The 16233-nt window shown below is 37.6% G+C and overlaps 1 protein-coding gene across 1 annotated transcript in view; it reads right to left on the reverse strand.

The window, feature by feature from the left end:
- LOC149580413 (ATP-dependent RNA helicase DEAH13-like) overlaps window positions 1–16233 on the reverse strand; it is a 42287-nt gene that overhangs the window by 12466 nt on the left and 13588 nt on the right. Inside the window, 1 exon segment of the mRNA XM_089790728.1 lies at window positions 5248–5319. The gene's annotated coding sequence lies outside the window, so the exon portion shown is untranslated.

Raw genomic sequence — 16233 nt, forward strand, 5'->3', positions numbered from 1 at the left:
TGATTCATTTCAATGGAAGATCTCTGCTGCTGCACCGGCATTTATTCAACAAGGGATGGCTTTCCAAACTCCAACGCATAAGCTAAGTGAATCTGGCACATACCTGGGCGGTTGGCCTGAGTCAGCAGCAATTTGGGCAGTGGTGTCGTTGTTTGTTATCTTCCACTGGATGCACTGAATTTGGTGCAGCATTAATCACAACCTCCTATCTGCAACTACGGTTAATAAAGCGATCTATTCTAGAGGCTGCAAGTATTGTTAATTCGCATCGGATCTGGTGAATGGATCGCACGTCAATGCAAGTTTTTTGATTGATAATTCTGGACTCTCTCGACACAATCTGTTTATTTATCAGTTTATTATATAAAAAAGTGGGTGTTGGTTGAACAGTGGGGATCAAGTTTTTATTTCCGGTATGAGACATCACCAAAACCAGTAAAAGTCTCTAGTATAATAGCCTACCGGCTAATTACTCTTTTGAGTTGGTTGGCTTCTTCTCACTTATAGTGGAAATCGCAGCAACATTTGACTTGGTACCAGCAGGCTTCGAAGAAATGTTAGTGAAATCCATTTTAATTTTTCAACAAGGGTGTATAAAAATCTGGTTGTAGATGGTTACAGAAATGTTGGTCCAGCCATCCCCACCCCCCACCCCCACCCCCACCCCCCCGCACCCCCCCCCCCCACTCAGAATTTTGGACGAACTCCTCATGTTTCCAGGATGTCCCCTATCATTTTCTGAAAATCGGGTATGCAGGGGAGGACATTCCCTAGCCGTCTCCAAGTCTCAGAAACCTGAGGACACGTTCCTGGAATACAGCTTGATTTTACAGAGAAAGTAAAAGCAATGAACCTTTCTGAGTGGCCATGGAAGCTAGAGCAGCAATTTTCTACAAGTTTGCAATTATAGGTGTTAAAATTGTTATCAAAAACTGAATGAAATTTCTTCCTTTAAGTACATAATTTCATGGAAATGCACAACTAAAAAGTAGTCTCCATTACATAAGTAAAGGATACATTAGTGTGATGCAATTGATATCTCAATTTTTAAATTGCCCAACATTCAAATACCTCTTTATATTTAACTCTCATCAGCTACAGATAATTTGCGAAGCATCACCGCCTCCCAATTATTCTGATCCCATGCAATCTGAACAAGACCAGCTTGAGTAGGTTGAGTTGTAGTACCCAGAACCTAAGTCACAGAGTTTGCCGAATTTTCAGCTTCAGGTTCGAAATTCAGCAAACCCCAAAAAATGAAAAAAGAAATTGTTAGATTTATCAGAAAATTCGTATTGCAATATATTCCTTGTCGTTTTGCATAAGGGTCGAAGTATCTGATTTGCATTTGACATTTGAAGCATTTTTGATAGTCGAAAAGAACACTGCAAGTCATCTTTGGCGGTTGCATTGTCTAAAGTTGCCATCCATCTCTGGCGGTTGCATTGTCTGAAGTTGCCATTCACTTCTGTTGTCTGAAGTTGCCATTCATTTATGTTTCCCTGAAGTTGTCGTTCGTCTTTGCCCAATGATCTCCCACAGAAGCTCTACCATTTTCAACTTGCCCAACGGTCAGGGATGGGACAATATAGTTATAACGTTTTCTTTTTCTTTTTTAGGTTTCAAGTTTATTAGTTTTTTATTAACTCTTATTCATTGTTTCTTATATGTTATTTTTATGGAAGTGTTTATTAATTATTATGCAAGTAAAATATATTTTGTATTGTTTTTAGGAAAAATTTTATTTTTATTTTTTTATTAGTAATATAATAATGTTTTGTTTGATTATTTATGATTATTATTAAAAAAATTATTACATTAATTTTTAATTATTTTTATTGTATAATTTTTATAGTTTTATTTTATACATACATTTAAAAATAAATAACATAGATATTTTATTTTTTGAAAATTGTATAAGGCAAACTTAATGTCGAATTTTTTTCATTATTTTTTGCCTTGTCGAACTTCATCCGAACTTCATAGTTGTCGAACTCAAACCTTGTGACTTAGCCCAGAATCGTTGCAATCTTTAAAGATGGTTAGCATCTACTATTTCCACGTGCCCTAATTGCGCCCTTTGAACTTCTTATTCCCTCGAGCAAAATATTAGTCAGAGATGCCATGACACGTTTTTCAATGAAAATGTGAAAATATATGAAGGCACGTACTTTGAGGTAAACGAAAGGAAGACCCAAAAAAAATGAAGAGGTACCCAAAAGAGAGCTCAAACAACCCAGATAGAATATGTTCTTGGATTTTGGATCCGTTGGCTCAAATATCAAGGCACCCAGAAAAAACAGACCACAATACAATCGAGCTTTCGAAAAACCCACCAAGAATATGTAACAAAAATTGGATACAGTAAAGAAAATTAGAGTTTCAACCAAAAATGGCCCTAGCTGCAAAAACCCAAAAAAAAAGGCAGATTTGCAGGAAAAAAAGAAAATTGATTCTGGGCGTGAATCAAAACTAGAGGTCTGTAAAAACTCTAGGTGCATCCAAACACTGCAAAAAATGACCGCTTTTTTTTTAAATGGTAAAAATGGGCCACAAACAGACACGCAAATTTCAGAGAAATTGGACACGAGTTGCAGAAAAATCTAGCCATGAGTTGCAGAGAAACGGCACCCAACAGACCTCCACATGAACAACAGAGAATAACCCTAAATTTTCAGAGGATTCAGTTACGCTAGTTGCAGATAGAAGGGTGCGCATTTGCAGACCAAAAAAATCGCATGAGTTACAGACAAAATGACATGATTTTTTGGCAGAAAACCCTAGTCGAACCAGAGGTTTTGGAAGCACATATGAAGATAATTTCGAAGGCAAAAGGCAGATAACTTCGACCAAAAAATTATAATTATTTTCGAAAGAATTTAGAGAGTTGGCTTCAATACCATATTATAAAGTAATTGGAAAATAGCTTAATATCAACAATGATCAAGGGATCAATTTATACAAGAGATTGAACAATGTTTCCTTAGGAAACAATCGTAAAGAATGGAAACATTCTATCTAGAGACGGGAAACTAAATATTACTAATATTTACAAGAGATTAAAAATAGATAACCATTAGATACTAAACAACCCTGTCGCATTGCAATGAAGAGTAGATTGTGGAACAACATCAAAGAAGAGAAGAATCCAACAGGTTGTATTGGAAGGGTAGCTGGACTGATTTCACCAGTTCCCTCGTCACCTTAGAAATTATTACAAAGAAATGCAGGAAAAAAGTACAACTGGGAATTGTACCAGATTTTTTGACCTATCAGGCTGTTTAATTTTGTTATTTTAGGATCTCTTGATACACTATTAAAACTCAGTTGAAATATTTCATTAGCTTAGATAGGTTAAAAATTACAGTATTTATAAAAGATTATCGATTGCATGCAGGATTGTAGTCTTGTAACCCTTGATCACCTTTTTGTAACTTTATATCCAAATGAGCTGCTGTCAAAAGTAAAACAAACAACTCCAAAATGTCTTAAGAGAGGAAAGTGCTTCATTTATTGGCAGTTGGTTCCAATGAATAACTCTAAAATTCAAATGGTTCACTGTCAATCCATGCAAGTATGCCCAAGGTCGTCCCAGGTTCGCCCCAGATGAACCGGCCTGCTGAGTTCAAATCCTAGCCAAACCTAAAGTCAAATAAGACCAGGATTTTTACCCAGTTCAAACTGGAGACTGCTAGGCCCTAAGACCAGCGAACCCAGTAACTTAACACATGATTATAGCTGACCTAGGTTTAGGCATTAATATTAACAAATGGATAAAGGAGGCTGACCAAGTCAAGGAAAATTAATTAATAAAGGAAGTGATTCAACAATGGAGTCAACTAAGAAGCTCTTGGAGGCAACAATTCACAAATGGCATGTAAATAGAATTAATTAAAGTTGAAGCAGCAACCATCTTTGAAAAGGTGAAACCCTTGCCAAGCAAAAGGGGTGTTACGAAGAGGTATGAATCTCTCCAAATGGAAGATGTTAAAGGAAGAAAAGTCCATCCAAGAAAGGCATTATCAATTGATTGAATGAGAAACAAGAGATAAGCAAATAAATAATCTCATCTCAATTAAGAGCAGAAGTAAAAATCCAGTAGCAGAACATAGATTAAGAATAATTATGTAATAAACTTATAGGTGTCCATATATGTGTTCATGCTGTAAGTTAAATTTGGATATTGTGTCAATCTAAATGTTTCTCTTAAATTTATATGATAAAAGACTTGTTTAGTAAACTATTTTGAATTTGGCTAAACGGTTTACAAATCTTAGGGCAGCCAGCATTTATGAAACCCGAGAATGTCACCCGAGTATGAATGTTATGCTCATGAGCCAAGAGGCTTCATGTGCCCTTGAACTTGAGATACCATCAGGGTATGACACCCCAAGGACCAAGGGGCTTCATGTGCCCTTGGGTTTAAGGTCCCATCAATTATGCCACCCTGAGATACATATTATGCTCGCAGCCATGGGGATTAGTCTGCACTTAGGCTTCAACAAGGAGGCCGGCCAGCCTCCAAGGTGAATTGAGGGACGGAAGGGAGGCCCAACTTCCATTCTATCATAGTACAAGAGCATCATACCTTGAGACTGTGGCTTGTAAAAATTAATGAATTCCTAGTGAGATTATTGTGGGAACCCACATAAGAATGGCTACTATTAAAAAAGATCTTAATAAAAGAATATTATAGGATGTAAAACAGTCTGCAGGATTCAACTGGGATTGATCTTGTTAAAAGGATTTTCTATTAGTAATTTTATCCTCTTCATTTTATTACATTTCTTATCTCTTTTTGGAATTGTGGATTTACGGAAAATTATAGTAACATCTCCATAAGGGGCATTACACAGATTTACATGCATGGGGCATTAATCTTTACACATGGGTTGATCTAAGTTTTTATCTTGATATTCCATGACATGACTTGCATTGATAGTAATCTTATACACGAACATATACATACATAAAGCACATCTATATTTATCATTCTATACATGTATATACAAAATGTGTATTAAAATATATGAATACATGTTTGTATATGCATACAAATATGTGTATTTGTGTGTAAATGCGTGTATATATTCAGATGCATGTAGGAAGACAAAAATACATACCATCTCATATATCACTACATTTTCTATTTTTTCACCTCCAGGTAGAAATATAAAAAAGTAGAAATAAGAAATTGTTTATAAGAAAACATAATCAGTTGCACTAATAAGGTCCAAGTGACCTCACCTTGGTGACTTTGTCCTCCTTACATGCAATTGCACACGTCAACTTTTCCCCTTCGCTTTCAATTATGCTCTCCTACAAAACATGGCAAAGACGATTAATCATTACACAATACAACTAAATGACAGTGATGATGTCTCTAGAACCCATATAAATAAATAAGAATGTTTCTAACAATATTAGTTTAAATTATCATCGGAAGTATTTGTGATCATGTCAGTGGCAGCTTAATTACAGTGAAATTAAAATATTTGGATGCAAAATGCACAGGCAGTATCCAACTATATAGGCAAAGAACAGGATAAAAGACAGCAATAGCCAAAGCATGGTGACCATGTGAACTCCATGTAGCTTCAATTGTTGCCATAGGCTCCTTAGTCATGTATTGTTGTAGTAGCCCTATATGCAGAGATTCCTGCAATATGAAACTTAGGAAGTCATGCTAGTCTTCACATGTAATGTCCCATATTAGGACAAAGCAGCTTAATTTCCTCTATAATTCCTAAACGACATCTGGATTAATGCCATGATTTGGAGCCGGCAACCAGCTAGTTATCAATAAATGTGCAATAAATAAACATATGTTTCAACAATGTTGCAAAGAGAATTCTACTCATTATTATAACACTCCTAATGTACATAAGATTCCCTTAAGGCTTTTTCCAAGAACCAATCCTCATTAGGAAGCACTGTGGGAGACCATACAAGGCACATTGAGTCTATCATACAAGGCACATTGAGGCACATACAGACATACATACATATACATACATACATACATCTTCTTCCAGTATGGAGAGAGAACAACACTGAAAGGCAACCCATTTTAATACACGCATTTTGCTATATCCTGGTCAGCAATGTCACAACACTTATTTTGAAATAAAGTTTCCAAAGGTCCCCATTTTTGCGTCGAATGGATGCTTGAGTTTCAATTTCAAAATCAGTTGTGGTAGTATAAAAGGGGTGGTCTTCTATCACAGTATTTAAAGATAGAGCAGCATTCCCTTCAAATTTTTTAGTGGGCATATATTTTTCCTATGTGCTTGATGCAGAGCTCACAAGGAAGCAAGGTTTTCCTAACCCACAACCCACAACACTACCAAGGCACACTTTCCAAACAATTATTCTTCAAGGGACACTTAATCAACACAGCTTAATACTTTTTGACTCCTTAGAAGATCTATAATACCCTTTACAACTAACACAACTGCTCACATCAAATGTCTCCCCTTATGGACTAGACACTTGCAAACACCATATCTTGGCCCTAGAGGCCTAAGACGACACAAAACCTCAATTCTTTTGTTTCCACCAAACTCCTTAAGGACGCTTTATAGAGGCCTAATTTGCTACTAGATGAGGTTTTCCATCCACAACTTTTAAACTTCCCAAACATTGGGTAAAATGAACTTTACATTCCATTCTACGAATGCACCTATGTAAGAGATAAGTATTGTCTAAAAATTCATTAAAAATATATATATATACCACAAGAGCAGGTGCTAAGATCATAAACTGCTGGAAAAACAGGTCTGGGAAGAGTACACGTCTGCCACTCTTAATCATGATTTGAATGTGGATGATACTTAATATATTTGCTAATAGAGTTATGGAGGTTAAATCTGAAATCCACTGCTTCCTTAACTTGGAAAGCCTGCATATTTGATGCCTTGTCCGCCTTGGAATTTCCCACTTATATATTTTGGCGACTTTATGATGGAAAGCACCCCTTTGGAATGTGCCTGCCCTCTCAATAAAGACGTGACTCTTCAAATTGTCTTCCTCCGCAAAACCAAACATTATCTCAATTAATTGGGTTTTATAATAGCAAGTTATGATTGTCGTCAGGTCATTCTTAATTGCTTTGTTTATGATCACGAATTATCTTCACAGAATATCATCATGACTTTCTTCGAGGCAGGGATATGACAAGTACTCCAAAGCAGGTTTCTAAATTTTAAATGACTATTTCTTCCTATATCATGTGCACTGAAATCCTCCATGTTTGCACCACCTTCTGGCTCCTCATCATTGCCATATTCGAGTTTGAAACCAACGAAACCTTAGGCAAAGAATGAATGTTAATGTGTAGATTACCATTAGAAAACTCTACTTTGATCATCCTAGGTTCTGTACCCTTAAAAGCAGAATGGTGTCTAACATGGCTTCATTCCTTATTACTGTATCCTCCTGTGAAACTGCTGTGCCATTAGAATTCATACAAAATAACATATTTAGAATCAAGTGAACCAAAGAAGCAAGATCATTGGATCCCCTCTTTAAGGTTGGCATTCAATGATGTTGATTTATTTTCTGATGTTTGTTTTAATGTCTGTTTATCATGCTCATAGAACATGTAAGCCTTCTGCTCTAACACAACTTGCTCACTCACTCTATACATCCTCTTATCATCTAAATCATGAAAATTGCCAGTTGCTGCACAAGCGAAACAGTAATAGTGACCCCAATGAGTGCTCTAGTTAGCATGCATCAGGATACCATCAAGTGTATAATTGAAATTTCCTTCCTGTTGACCTCTAACAAAGTGCATCACGTATACCGAAACTCAACTTTATTATTGTTTTCTACTGCCATTGGACTGAAGTGCTGAAAATTAACAGAAAGAACAGTAGTGGCCTTATTTAATTCAAGCTGTTTTAGAGCATTGAATTTTACCTTACATCATTCACAATCATATATTTTCTCTCCTCCATATTGTCTAAATACAATAAGATGGGACAGCATCTTTAACAATGACTTGATCATTTTCCATTACAATGATTTACTTCCTCTCCTCCTAATTGTTAAACTTAAAATACAATAAGATGGGACAGCATCTTTAACAGTGACTTCAAAAAATTCCAAACTCAAATCTGTGAAAGGTTCATACATATTTGAGTCATGCAAACATTGTCTAAATTTGACCTGGCTCCTGACATTTTGGAAAAAAATTGTGGTTTGTGACCAAGTGATCTTTCATCCATAGAGCCACAGCAGTTTCAGGATGCTCTCAAAAAATTTATGTCATCATAAACTGCATCCCACTCATCTTCAGAGTTTGTTACTGAATAAAGGCTTCCATGAAAATGTTTTCTGGAGGTAATAATGTCTGCAATGGCAGTTCCTCAACTATGTGCAGATATAAAAGTTCATTCTATGCAGCGTGCAAGCAAGCATCCATGGATGACTTATTACAATCCACCAAACTGTGTATCTTTTTCTTTTCACTCCTTTCAGCTCAGTATGCTCCTTCAAATTGTTGGTGAATGCACTCTAAATTCAAATGTTTGAGATGATCCTGTAAGCCCATAAATGCAACAAAACACTCACTACAAACAGAAGGGAGGCACAATTACACCAAACCCATCTCTGAATTTTAGAGGTACAGCTCCCTTGTATAAGATATGCAATGAATGGAAATCTTTGCGCTTTTAACCAGATAACCAGAAAGCAAACACACACACCGAGCAACAAAATAAACAATCTCTAAACCAGATAATGAACATAAACAAAACAAAATTGATTTATGTAGAACTTTCTTAAATTGCGAACAGGGGAGATAAATCTTATAATGCTCATCAATCATTATTCAAAGATAACGTAATGCACAACTTTGATAATTATCTGAAAATAATCCATACATAGTGTTGGTTCCCAAAACCACAGATTGGAAAATCAAGAGCCTGCCACTTCACCGATAGGACTTCTCAATCAGTTTTGACCAACAAATGCGAATACTTCTCGATTCCCCTGCACTTCAAGCTCCGCTACACCTAGCCGGGTAGACCTTCTCCTCGAACCTGATCACTTGGTTCAGAGCTTTTCTAAAGTGAATTTAAACTTTGGAGTTCTCCGGCTGGCAAGGTCCTTGAGCTCAATGAAACTGAAACTGGATGCTGGATAATGGTTGAATGTTTTGTATAATTGAATAATAATTAATTTGATGCTTGTAGGAATACAGTTATAGATTTTCTGACTACAATAATAAGAAGACTAGTACCTCTGCTTATCCAGGCAATAGAGTCAACTTCAGTGAATTTTCACGTACAACTTTATAATGTTTTACGCACTTTACTGCCAACAATTAAATAATCAAGATGCAACAGATCAAATATTACGCAATGTTAAATTAGTCTAGATTGAGCTTTAACTCCTCTGGTAGGGAGACAAACTGGACACAAATGCGAAAACAATTAAATATTTCACACTACCTGTGATGATCGAATTTACAATGTTAAATGACCATGTCCACTTATCTGACATTAAAATTGTATACAGAATTCCCAAAAATAATTAAAAAGGACGATTCATCGGCAGTTTAAATCTCCATGCCTTTAATAATAAACAAAGAACATTTTATTTTATTTTTAAAATAATAGAATTTATATTACAAAGTCATAATGAGCCCCTTATTCCTCCATACAATAAATAAATATAAAAATACTCCTTTAGAGTGTATGAATGTTTGGATATTGAATCTTTTGAAAATAAAATAATCCTTATTTATACCTCACTCAGTTGAGGTTGTAACTCTTCAAAGTGAACAGACACTTCTTTTTAAAATAAAATGTATTATAATTGCATCTCTTTATTTTATTTAATCCCTTGTTTTATCGAGCCATATGGTGTTTTGCCGGTAAATTTTTATTAACTTCCACATCATGGCCTTTTAAGAAAATTACTATCGCGCATTCTTTGAGTCAAATTCATTGCGAACTTAATCGCATGGGCTTCCATTTATATAGTTTCATTTTTTAATTCTCACAAGTATTATTTCAGGCGACACCTTTTGTGTTGACGTGTATAGAAAATTGATTTATTTTTGACAAGATCTAAGAGATGGCCTCTTCAGTTAGTCTCGTGCCTAATGATCATTGTACACATTATACTTTATCTTCAAACCTTTCAATCTCGGCTTGATAATATTGACTGCTGGGTGAAATCGTTTTCCAGCTATGCAAACTCCACTACGTTTGTGCCAAGCATCACTTTTGGTACTCGACAAGGCATAGAAACTCTTAACGGTATCCCTAGAATGATTCGAATGCAATCTGGTTTAAAACCTGAGTCCTCACCTTTGACTTCATCCATATACGCAAGGCATATACACCAGCGTCCATCTAGAGCAAATGATACCCATCAATCTATGCATCGCTCTTGATTCTGAACTACATCCATATGTGATGGGCATTGCCTCCTATATTATCAAAATTGTTGATCCTATCGTAACCATCATATTGATGTAGTCACTGTGTTTTATCTTTATGTCACTATTTATCACATTTGGTCTTACATTCATTGTCGTGACAATCCTCTCCAACGTTTGTATATGACGGTTGTTCATTGTTTGTGCATGCACATGATGTATCTGGTTTATAAGTCTCCATCACTTTGCTTATCATTTCTTTGGTAAGTTTGAGGTTATGTGATGCTTGTTCACAAACAGTTTTGTAATGTGCCCAAGCTATGTACATAGGTTTGAGATTGATCTACTATTTCATTCATCAAAGTTCAAACAAAACTCTCGGCTAGCAGGACTTTAAATTCTGATATTACCATACATGCTATTACAGAATCGTTGTAATCAACTCAACACAACGTACAATATACTCCACAACTGGAAAGATTAGGGTAATTGGAAATATGGTCACTCCTTGAAAGTTTGAAAATGCTTCTACAACTGTTGGCTTCATTCATTAATCATAATAACTTCACTTTCCAAAATACTTTATTCATGGAATTTCATTTGTTTGAAACATATTGTTTTAGTATAAGTAGTGGGTAAGATGTGAAGATTTTATCCTTGCCATGGTGCTTGGAACTCTTTAATTTGCCAAAATTTTGAAGTTCCATCACATAGCACCAAAATAGAAGCCTAGAGAATGGTAGCACAAAATTTCGACATTACGTTCATATGAAAAACGAAAAAAATCAGTCTTTTACATGGAAGATAAAACCAAAATTGTCTTTTTTTTTCTATCCATCCACCCCCCCATTTACAAGGACCATGCTTATATAACACTAACTACTCTTCCTGACGGCAACAGTTACAAAAATAAAATGGAAACGGCTTTGTTTCCACTATCAAGAAAAGGCAACATCTTAGATTCCATCTAAGTCTACTTCTGCATTTCCTTTATCTTCCGCTCCTTCCTCTTCATCCATGTTCACATGCAACAGGTTGAGGAGGTCCACCATTAAGTCCATTGCCTAGTCTTCTTCCACTTCAGCTAACATAAAGCCAAATTCAGCATGATCCCTCTCTCCCTCTTGCTCGAAAATATCACTCTTGTAACGAGCATGGTTAGTTCTAAAATCTTGAGCAGTAGTGAACATACTAGAGATGGTGTCAAATTGTTCCGTTTTTTGCTTTTGTGAGATTAGGCTGGAGCACGAGGTCAAGTTCTTCATTATTGTATCCCTCTCGAACAGAAATTCCCATCTCAACAGGAGAGAATTAGCAGCTGAACTTGCAAGATGATCATTAGAGAACAAGGTGTCGAAGAATGAATGTGTACTTCATTTATAACCACTCCAATTAGCTTATTAAAGAGGGTAGCGCATGAGAAATTTAAACCTTGTACTTTGCCACCTCATGACGAGACGTGCTTTGCACCCAATTCAAAAAGATTTTCCTTTACAAGACTACGGGAGGATCGCTTCATTAAATACATGATAACATCATGATGGTCGTGCTTTCAAAAACCCACCATCAGTAGATGCTTACTTCTCGAAGTTTTGAAGCTCTAGTCGGAAGTTATCAACTTCAGGAAAGCATTAAAGATGTAACCGTAGCTTGCAAGCTTTGTAGAACTTGTGACAATGTGATGTCCTGGGAAATGACTTTAGGGAAAACAACAATTAGGCAACTTGAGGAATGATGGCATTTGCGAAGTGGAAAGTTTTGAACTAAGGGTGCATAAATTGTTGCTAACACAATTATATGTCAATGCCCTTATACAAATCAGAATGAACACGTCATAAAAACTAGATATAGATTCAACCAATTCGATAAACTTAAACAAAGGTAGTTGTACATCACAGGCAATTTCAGCTAGGCATCCATCAATAAGTTTCGCAACACTCAACTTAGAACCATAAGTAGCAAAAGATGAGATTACCTTTAGAAAGTTTCACGTCTTCAAAAGATCTTGCTCTCTTCTCATATAGTAGCTTTGCTTTTTTCCTAGACTAGCTTAAGGATTTTGGTCCTACACCAGAAAATGCTCCAATACACATTCTACAAGGTCCACATTATAGAAAAACTTAAAAAGTCATCTATGTGCGATAAAGATGGAATCAATACATCACAAAGTGAAGCTTCTTTCAATTGAAGCCCTACTCTTCTTGAGCCCTACTCTTCTTGCAATCTCCAATCTAGAGGAGGCTTCTCTCTTAGCATTATAGAGTAGCATTCACCGACTCCAGCAGAGAGCTACAAGAAGTCATTCCTTTCTGTGGTGGTAAATGATTTACAATAGCTTCCAAGAGAACCTATGCTTTATTGCCATCTCTACAGTCATCTAAAACCAATCCATTTCCATTTTTAATGGCATCATTGACTACACTTTTTGTTGTAACTCCAGGTAGCCACTGATGAGTGTAAACCTTCATTGCTTTTCCTATTAGCCTGTGTGACATTCTTCCCTTGGTTTTACAAGTAGAAAGATACAGGAATTCATTCCTTTCTGTGGTGTTAAATGATTTACTATAGTTTCCAAGAAAATTTTGTGCATTGATGTTGTCTCTACATAGTCCTCTAAAACCAATCCATTTCCATTTTAATGGCATCTTTGACTAAACTTAAGTAGCCATTCAAGAGTTTAGACCTCATTGCTTTTCCTATTAACCCATGTGACATTCTTCCCTTGGTTTATATGGCAAACTTTGCTATTACAAAATCAATATCCAGTTCATTAATGTCCTCAATCCACCAAGCTTTTGGAACATAATGGTATTTGTCATTTTGATTTCCAATTCACACAAGACTATGACAAATTTTCATGCACAGTTGATCGCTTGGGAATTTTTCTTGTGTAAACGAAGAACCAACTAGGCAAAATAATTTCTTGGCATCTATTGAGTCAATACATTTTACAAACTCCTTCAAGTCATGTATTGTTCCCCATCATCCCAAGATATTCTAGAGCACAATGAATGGGAAGAACATTGCGAGCAACATTTCCATAGTAGAATTTGTCACAAATCTAATAATTGTTGGCCCTCTACGAGAATCTAAAAGATCCAATTTATCAATATGTGACTTATGGGATTGTCATCAAACACTATAAACAATTTTAGACCAAAGCTTGTGTACCTTTCTGTAACATTTAAAATCCTTATGGAAACCTCCCGCAATGACTCCCATGAAGAAAACCTCACGTGTCGTCATCAACACTCCCTCTGCATTTTTGTTGGATGTGCGCGACGCTAATGGCATTGCCTAGGTTTGCTATGGCCCGTGTTTGTTCTCGTTTCTCCATCTAGTGTGTCCCTGTGTTGCTCTTGCGAACATGGGTGACTTTTGTTATGCGCCTATCCACTCTTTGTTCGTGTAGTTTTCCTATATACCTTATTCCTACTTCGTTTTCCATTCTAGCCCGTGTTTGTTGGATACCTATGGTTTTGCTCCCCGCTAGTGATCGTGGTTTGTTGCTCTCTCGGTTTGTTGTTGCGGACTTGCCCTCATGCCTACTACTTGTGTGAGTTGCTTGCACTGTTGGTTGCTCTCTCAAAGATAAAACTCCACAGTCGCAACCCCCTTCTTTGACATATCAGAGATTGTCTGACTGCCTCACCAAACTGGAAACTGATAACACGCAACTAAGGGACAGTGTACCTACTCTCTCTCAAACAACCTGTGTGCTCCAAATGCAAACCGAGTCCAGCTCCTTTATCGTTAACAATTTTTCTGCCATCTTTTCTTCTGAAGTTGCAAATTTAAAGTAGAACCTAGACTCTATCATTGAGCAGCTGGGTGAAATCGACACCATGCGAGACAAGCGCACCGAAATGATTTCCAAACACTGTGACCTATTCTCCGACACAAAGTAGAAAGTTAAATCTTGGGCCTCCTTATGCAATAAGGAAGTTGTACCTCTTGGTAGGGTTGAGAAGTTAGTCTATAATAAGATTGTTGACAAACGGGTAAGGCGCGCACGTGAACTAAATTTGTGGTTCTGAGGGCTCCCTACCTCTACTGTGGACCCCACTTCAGCAAGATACTCCTTTCTTAAGGATCTTTTTGGTATCTTAGATATTACTTTGGATAGATGTTGGCTTGGCCCGAATAACACACTATACCTCAGATTTCTATCTCTAGCTGATAGGCTTCAGGCACTTGGGGGAACAACTTATTATGCCCTCTTCCCACTAAGATTTTTCTTGATGAGGATCTCATGAGATCACAGGTGGCAGAGCTGAAGCAGACCAAGGATCTTGTTATCGAGGTAAGGCGCAGCTGTAAATGGGCAATTATTCAAAACCTTAGAGCAATTATTCAAGACTCACCTCTCAGTGGCTGGGTATCGATATCAGTCCCCAAACGGCAGTCTCGCCAGCAATTGGGCAAGCGTGAACCCTCCACTGGTTCCTTGCTTGTCAACAATTGGAATGCTAATGCATAATTATGGTCCTTGTCTGGTCTACTTCAAGATGCGGTGGGATTTGCATATATTCTAGTTGTCGCTGAGACTCAGAAGAGCCTTGTTCGCCCTCTACCTCGATATGATGGTTACCAGTGGTTGTTAGTTTGTAGAGATGAGGTTCGTACTTCAGGCGAGGTTTACGGTTCAAGGGGTGTTGCCTGCTTGATTAGAGAAGGTCTTTTCAGCTCTACCTCTATTGTACACTTTGACACCTTTGCTAGGCTTTTGTGGATCCGGATTGACTGCAGGAGTCACCACTGCAATGAAATCTTTGTGGTTGTTTGCTACTTTCCGCCTGCCTCTTCACCATATGCTACATAATACTGAGGTCAGTGACCCTTTTGTGGATTTGCACGAGTGCATCTCCAAGTTTGCAGCTATGGTTGACATCATCATCCTGGGGGACTTGCATGCACGAACCAGAGACCTTTAGACTCCTTTTCGTAATCACAAATCCGATCTGACCTGTTCCATTGAGACTGATGCCACCAGTTTGGGCCTTCAGCATCTCTCTGATGACGCCTTTGGACCTCTTTCTTGTTATGGTCGCCACCTCCTCTAGCTTTGCAAGTCTTCTAGGCTTGTTATTCTGAATGGCCTCCCGTGCTTCCCTAGATCTAGGATCTTTACTTTAGCTATAGTTTCACTATCACTCATCTCCCGTTGGTTGTGGCCCATCCCGATCCCCTTTTCCGTTTCTCTAAGAGTGACATGGACCTCTTCCTCCTCCACCTTAGACGGCTCCTCCCTCGTGATCGCTTCTTTGACTCTAGCCAATCGTCTTCCATGTTTTATTTACTGGCTATGGTGATTAGGGAGTTTGCTCTCCTCTCCATCCTACACCACACCACTTTCTCCTCTCGCATCACCAAGTGCCAGAACATTTGCCCTGCAAACCTTTCATCACTCCTTGTGCTCTGCCTTTGTTGTTGGCTCCCCCACTTACCCTTGGTTGGACCTCTCTTACCACCTCTTTCTTCACCATAAGAAATGGTTGTTCATCATCTCCTACTGCAAATCCTTTCACGATACGCTTATCCGTAACCCCAAGCTTTTCTGGTGCACCTTGTTGCCCTGCCACCCCCATCCTTCCACCGTCAACCTTCACTCTCTCACCATCCATACCTCTTCCCTTGACAATATTTCCGGCCATCCCTCTATCTATCTTAGTCCCCCTCATTGTCGTTTATTCACCCTCTCCAAGATTTGAGGGTATTAGATCCATGAGATGTACCAAAGCAGCAAATGAGGAAGGGTTTCAAGCTGAACTATTCAAGCTTGGTACCTCTATCTTGGGCTCCTTCTTCCCCACACTCTTTAACAAAGTGGCGTGCACTAC

The sequence above is a fragment of the Cupressus sempervirens genome, chromosome 1 (assembly GCF_028749045.1).
Source record: "Cupressus sempervirens isolate cs-2001-9-10 chromosome 1, ASM2874904v1, whole genome shotgun sequence".
Taxonomy (NCBI): domain Eukaryota; kingdom Viridiplantae; phylum Streptophyta; class Pinopsida; order Cupressales; family Cupressaceae; genus Cupressus; species Cupressus sempervirens.